The sequence below is a fragment of the Trichosurus vulpecula genome, chromosome 2, assembly GCF_011100635.1.
Source record: "Trichosurus vulpecula isolate mTriVul1 chromosome 2, mTriVul1.pri, whole genome shotgun sequence".
Taxonomy (NCBI): Eukaryota; Metazoa; Chordata; class Mammalia; order Diprotodontia; family Phalangeridae; genus Trichosurus; species Trichosurus vulpecula.
Genome location: NC_050574.1, coordinates 294,095,750 through 294,102,564, shown reverse-complemented (window position 1 = coordinate 294,102,564; position 6,815 = coordinate 294,095,750).

The window sequence follows — 6,815 nt, the reverse complement described above, 5'->3', positions numbered from 1 at the left end:
TTTTTTTTTGCTATGAGGTAACTTACATTTTTCAGTCTTTTGATTTTATTATTTCTTTTTTTATGATTGTTTGTAGCAGTTTGTTTCTTTTTTTGGGGGGGGGTTCATCATTATTTATTCATTTGATATTTTTAGTTTTCAGCATTAATTTTCACAAGAGTTTGAATTACAAATTTTCTCCCCATTTCTACCCTCCCCCCACTCCAAGATGGCATATATTCTGACTGCCCCATTCCCCAGTCATCCCTCCATTCTGTCACCCCACTCCCGCCCCCCATCTCCTTTTCCTTTATTTTCTTGTAGGGCAAGATAGATGTTTATGCCCCATTGTCTGTATATCTTATTTCCTAGTTGCATGCAAAAACTTTTTTTTTGAACATCTTCTTTTAAAACTTTGAGTTCCAAATTCTCTCCTCTCTTCCCTCCCCACCCACCCTCTCTAAGAAGGCAAGTGATTCAACATAGGCCACATCTGTATCATTATGCAAAACCCTTCCACAATACTCATGTTGTGAAAGACTAGCTATATTTTGCTCCTTCCTATCCTATCCCCCCTTTTTCCAGTTTTCTCCCTTGACCCTGTCCCTTTTCAAAAGTGTTTGCTTTTGATTACCTCCTCCCCCTATCTGTCCTCTCTTCTGTCATCTCCCTCTTTTTTATCTCCTTCCTCCTTCTTTCCTGTGGAGTAAGATACCCAATTGAGTGTTTGTTTTATTCCCTCCTCAGGTCAAATCCAATGACAGCAAGATTCACTTATTCTCCCTTACCTGCCTCCTCTTCCCTCCCAACAGAACTACTTTTTCTTGCCACTTTTATGTGAGATAATTTACCCCATTCTATCTCTCCCTCTCTCCCTTTCTCAACATATTCCTCTCTCATCCCTTAATTTGATTTTATTTTTTTAGATATCATCCCTTCATATTCAACTCACCCTGTACCCTCTGTCTCTCTCTATATGTGTGTATATGTATGTATGAATGTATATTCCCTTCAGCTACTCTAATACTCATGAATTATACACATCATCTTTCCATGTAGGAGTATAAACAAAACAGTTCCACTTTAGTAAGTCCCTTATGATGTCTCTTGTTTACCTTTTCATGCTTCTCTTGATTCTTGTGTTTGAAAGTTTTTTCAATTTTCAAATTTTCTATTCAGCTCTAGTCTTTTCACTGAGAAAGCTTGAAAATCCTCTATTTTATTGAAAGTCTATATTTTGCCTTGCAGCATGATACTCAGTTTTGCTGGGTAGGCGATTCTTGGTTTTAATCCTAGCTCCATTGACCTCGAGAATATCACATTCCAAGCCCTTCGATCCCTTAATGTAGAAGCTGCTAGATCTTGGATTATTCTGATTATGTTTCCACAATACTCAAATTGTTTCTTTCTGGCTGCTTGCAGTACTTTCTCCTTGATCTAGGAGCTCTGGAATTTGGCAACAATATTCCTAGGAGTTTTCTTTTTGGGATCTTTTTGAGGAGGCAATCTGTGGATTCTTTCAATTTCTATTTTACCCTCTGGCTCTAGAATATCAGGGCAGTTCTCCTCGATAATTTCTTGAAAGATGATATCTAGGCTCTTTTTTTGATCATGGCTTTCAGGTAGTTCAATAATTTTTAAATTATCACTCCTGCATCTATTTTCCAGGTCAGTGGTTTTTCCAATGAGATATTTCATATTGTCTTCCATTTTTTCATTCCTTTGGTTCTGTTTTATAATATCTTGATTTCTCATAAAGTCACTAGCTTCCACTTGCTCCAATCTAATTTTTAAGGTAGTACTTTCTTCAGTGGTCTTTTGTACCTCCTTTTCCATTTGGCTAATTCTGCCTTTCAAGGCATTCTTCTCCTCATTGGTTTTTTGGAGCTCTTTTGCCATTTGAGTTAGTCTATTTTTTAAGGTGTTATTTTCTTCAGTATTTTTTTTTTGGTCTCCTTTAGCAAGTCATTGACTTGTTTTGCATGATTTTCTCACAATACTTTCATTTTTCTTCCCAATTTTTCCTATACCTCTCTTACTTTCTTTTCCAAATCCTTTTTGAGCTCTTCCATCGCCTGAGACCGATTCATATTTTTCTTGGAGGCTTTTGATATAGGGTCTTTGACTTTTTTGACTTCTTCTGGCTGTATGTTTTTGTCTTCTTTGTCACCAAAAAAGAGTCCAAAGTCTGAGTCTGAATCTGAGCCTGTTTTTGCTACCTGTTCATGTTCCCAGTCAACTACTTGAGCCTTGAGCTTTTCGTCAGGGTATGACTGCTTATAGAGTACAGAGTACTTTGTTCCAAACTTGAGGGCATGTGCTGTTGTTTTCAGAGCTACTTCTACACAGCAAGCTGTGCCACACCAGCGCCCCTTCTCCCCCAAGTACTGCCAACCAGGATTGTGGTCCAGATCCAGGCAGGGCAAAGCAGATTTTGCACTCCTGCTCTAATCTGCCACTTAATTCCTCCCACCAGGTGGGCCTGGGGCCAGAAGCAACTGCAGCTGTGGCTCTGGAAGCAGCCTTAGAGCTGTACCACCTCCTGGGGTGGTGGTCCACCAAGAACTCCTTTCGCTCTGTCCCAGCAGTTTTTCCCACTAACCTGCTCTGTTGTCTTTGGTGTTTGTGGGTTGAGAAGTCTGGTAACTGCCACGGCTCACTGATTCAGGGTACTAGGGCCTGTTCCACTAGGCTCCCAAGTCTGGTTTGTTGGGGCGTGGCTCATGCTGGGCTCTGCTCTGTTCTGCTCCCAGCACAGTGTGATAGACCTTACCCAGTGACCATCCAGGCTGTCCTGGGCTGGAGCCCTGCTTCCTTCTGATATTTCATGGGTTCTGCAGTTCTAGAATTTGTTCAAAGCCATTTTTTATCAGTGTTTGAAGGGTCCTGGGGGAGAGCACTAGGCAAGTCCCTGCTTTCCAGCAACCATCTCGGCCCCACCCCCTGTTTTTAGTATTTCTTGTCATCTCATGGAATCATTAGCTTCTACTTGAGCATTCTAATTTTCAGCAACAGCAACAACAATTTTCAGAGAGTTCGTTGCTTGAGCAAGGTTTTATGCCTCATGTGCCGAGATGTAAGTTCTTTTTCCATTCTTTCTTTCATAGCTCTCATTTCTTTTTTTTTCTCCTAGAGCTCTTATTTCATTTATAAAAATATTTTACACTTTAAAAAACCTATTGCTTCATCTCTTCCAAAATTCTAGTTGAACTCATGCCTCAGTTGTGTTTTTCTTTAAAGCTTTGTTTATAGATGTTCTGGAATCATTACCTTCTTCTGGGTTTGTGCCTTAAGCATCTGTCACCATAATAGCCTTTTATGGTGGGATTCTTTTTTGTTTGCTCATCCTTGCAGCCTACTTCCTGACTTAAGACTTTACATTAAGATTAAGCTCTGCATACTTTTGGGAAGGCTATCTGAACTTGTCTTGCTGTTGATGCTTTCTTAAAATGTTTTATTGTTCCAGGATCTCAGGGTCAACTCAGACTGGGTATCCTCAGGCTTCAAGTCAACCAGGGAAAAATCTGATTTCTGCTCTTATGCTCTGAGCTCTGCAAGTTCCTGACCTAGTTTTGGATCTGAGCAACATACCTGTAGGCTTGCCCCATTTGGATTTCCATTAGATAGCTGCTAGATTCAGTTACTAGACAGTCTTTCCATTTTAAAAAACAAATTTTATTACTAATTCGTTTCTTACATCACTTTCTCACTTTCTCTGAGAGGGAGATATTTGTCTCGTATATCAAATAATATTTTTAGGAAAGAAAAAAGAAAACATCAGTTAGCTGGAAAGTTCTTCCATCTAAGAATGATACAACATCAGGCTCCCCTTTGGTCTGGGATTCCTGGCCTGCTCATTCTGCTGCAGTCTTTAGATTGGGCTGGAAATTAGAGCTGAGACCTTGAGTCCTGGAGTCAGAGCTACATGGTTTCTGCTTGCCTCTGAGCTTGTTTCTTGCTTGGTACATACCCTAGGGCCAGATTGCTCCTCGCCTGGTACTTTCATGCCTTGGTTTTGGTGTCTTCCTCAGTCTACAATGGATAGGTGACCTGGAACTCAGTATTGAGCATCAGTGCTGCCAGTTTGCACCTACTCCTGCATCCTGTATGAGTTTAGGCCCATCCCTATTAGATCTGGGACCTCTTCTAGAACTAGTGTTTAACACTAGTAATAGTGCACTGTAATGCTTCATACCACCATTCCTGGCTAGACGCTGTCTATCCCCAGACCTTTATGCCTTTGTCTTTGCCAACCTGGGCTAGAAAAATGACTGTTTTTTTCTTGGGTTTCCCAATCAGGATTTGGTCTGGTATGTTTTCTAAGACGAAAAGTGGTTTTGTGTGTGTGTGTGTGTGTGTGTGTATGTGTATGTATGTAGCTTCTTATAATTATACCTGCTACTCTAACATCTTGGGTCCATCTCCAACCCATCTAATTTTGCCAATGCTTCTATCTCATAGGTGAGCTACAGTGGTAAAGAGCAATCTTTATGCTCTCCCACCTGCTCTCATTATTTTCAGTCCTCCCCTTGGACTCTGGAGGGGAAACCTCATTACATCTTTTGCCTTTGGTGTCCCTGTTAAAATTGTTTTTTAGTTGTTCATAATATCATTATGAACAACTTCTCTGCTGCAGTTGCTATCCCTGTTGGGGAAAGGTGAGCTGCCACTCCCCCTTCTCCCTCCTCAGTGCTTTTACAACTCCATTGCTTTCCACTGCTATTTCACAATCATTTTTATGTTGGCTGTAAAAAGTAGAACTTAGCCTGTTGAGTTAAAAAGTGCTTAGTGATCATCTGGTCAGTTAATTTAGAGACATTTATTAAATGCTCACTATGTATCAAGCTGTACACTAACCATAGGAGAGGTGAAGACAAAAATTAAACAGCCTTTCTTTCAAGGAAATTGCTTTTAACCGAGAGAAACAATATATGAAGAAATGCGAATAGCTACAAAGAAAATTCAAAGTGATTTTGGTGGACACGAGTAATTGGGGAGATCAAGAAGTCTTTCAGGAGATGGTGCACAAGCTGATCTTTGAAGGAGGTTAGCCCAACTTCCTCCTCTTGTAGGCATGAAAATGACTTGGCTAAGGTTACCTAACTAGATAGTGGCAAAAGTAGGGCTAAAACCTAGGTCTCCTGTGTCCCAGGAGAGGGTTTGTCTCACCCTACTCTTCTTAGTTTCTTTATGTATATTTGTCTTGCTTCTTCAACTATGTCCTAAACTCCTCATTGGCAAAGATTATATCTTCTATTTCTCTATGTGACGCCTAATCCTGATTAGCTCCATGCTTTTTAGGTTTGTTTTTTTTGTTTTGACTTTGAATATTTCTACTTAAGCTTATCCACCCTGCATATTATAAGTGAAGATGCTTGCTGATGCCTGCCTCAGAAGAAGGAATATCAGTAGGTCTGCGTGATCTAGAGGGGATGGACCTAGACCTGAGATGGCCTGGGCTACTGGAGAGGCAGAATCTTCAACTTTCATATGATAAATATATTTGATCATTGCCCTGGGTCTTTATTTTCCTCACTGTTGAAGACTTTATTTTTGGCATTGAGGATGCCTCATTTATACAACATGTTAAAACCCTCATAGCACTTCCCTTCTGCTGGCTTACCTTTCTGTAACTCCAGCTGGGTCTAGAAACTCCTTCTGAGATCTGCCTCTGATGCTATTTAATGCCCACCCTGTGGCTGCATTGTTTTCTATAAGGCTCATTTGGGTACTCAGATTTCTCTCCTGGCAAAGGAGTCCATGCCTCTCTGTGTGGCTCTGTCTAAATTTCTCTCCAGACTGTTTTTTAAAATACCAAGCTCAAGGATGTAGCTCAGATGTGTGAATCAATTAATTGGCATCAATGAAATGTCAATGGGGTAACAAGGAGACAGGAAAAGATAAGGCATTCATACCTCCTGAAGAAATTAACCTTGTCAATGGAATTTCACACCTTCTAAAGATATCTATAATCTCAGAACTAGACGAGGGGGGAAATGAGAGCCTGGGACAATGCCTGGATATATTTGCTACAAGCAATGCATGAATCAGGATAAATCTCTCAAAGTTGTAGCTCATAGATAAACTTTGGGGGACATGTCTGGGATTGTTTTATTTTATTTTTTGGCTCTTGATTCTGTGCTCTAAGAAGGCAAGGACAGACTTCCCAAAATTGTATCAAATGGGATATATGTGTACACGACACACATACACATACACATATACTTATTCAGGATAATTAATTTTTACTTTATTCTATACTTTTTGTACTAGCAGTATTGAATTTACATGGGCTCTCATACACACTAAGGCAGGTGCTTACACAATGCTAGCTTTTAAAATGATAGTGGAACACTGCATAATTATGGGTTGAGGTGTGAGTTCAAGTACTAGGGCCATCCAAAGTGCAAGTTATGGATTGTTCTCAAGGATTGAGATGATCGTAACTCTGAAAGGATTTTAGACATTTTTGTACATTCTTTGAAGGGATATGAGGTATAGGGGAAGGTATTCAGAAAAGAGCTGTTGCATTGAGTGGGATTCCTGACAACAGTTAATCCTTCCTAAGTCCCCAGAAAGATATATAGAATTGTGACTGGAGGTCGTGGCAGTGCCAGAAAATTACATACATACATACATATGCATATGTATATATACATACACACAAACACACACAGAGACACAGATGCACACATACATATACACATATATTCTAAAAAAACTGGGAGGAAAATTTAGTAAGAGGAGTTTCTGACTCAAACCTCTTGGATGCAGGCATCCATTTTTAAAAATATTTTTATTGATATTTTCTGTTTCTTACATGATTTTCCGTCACT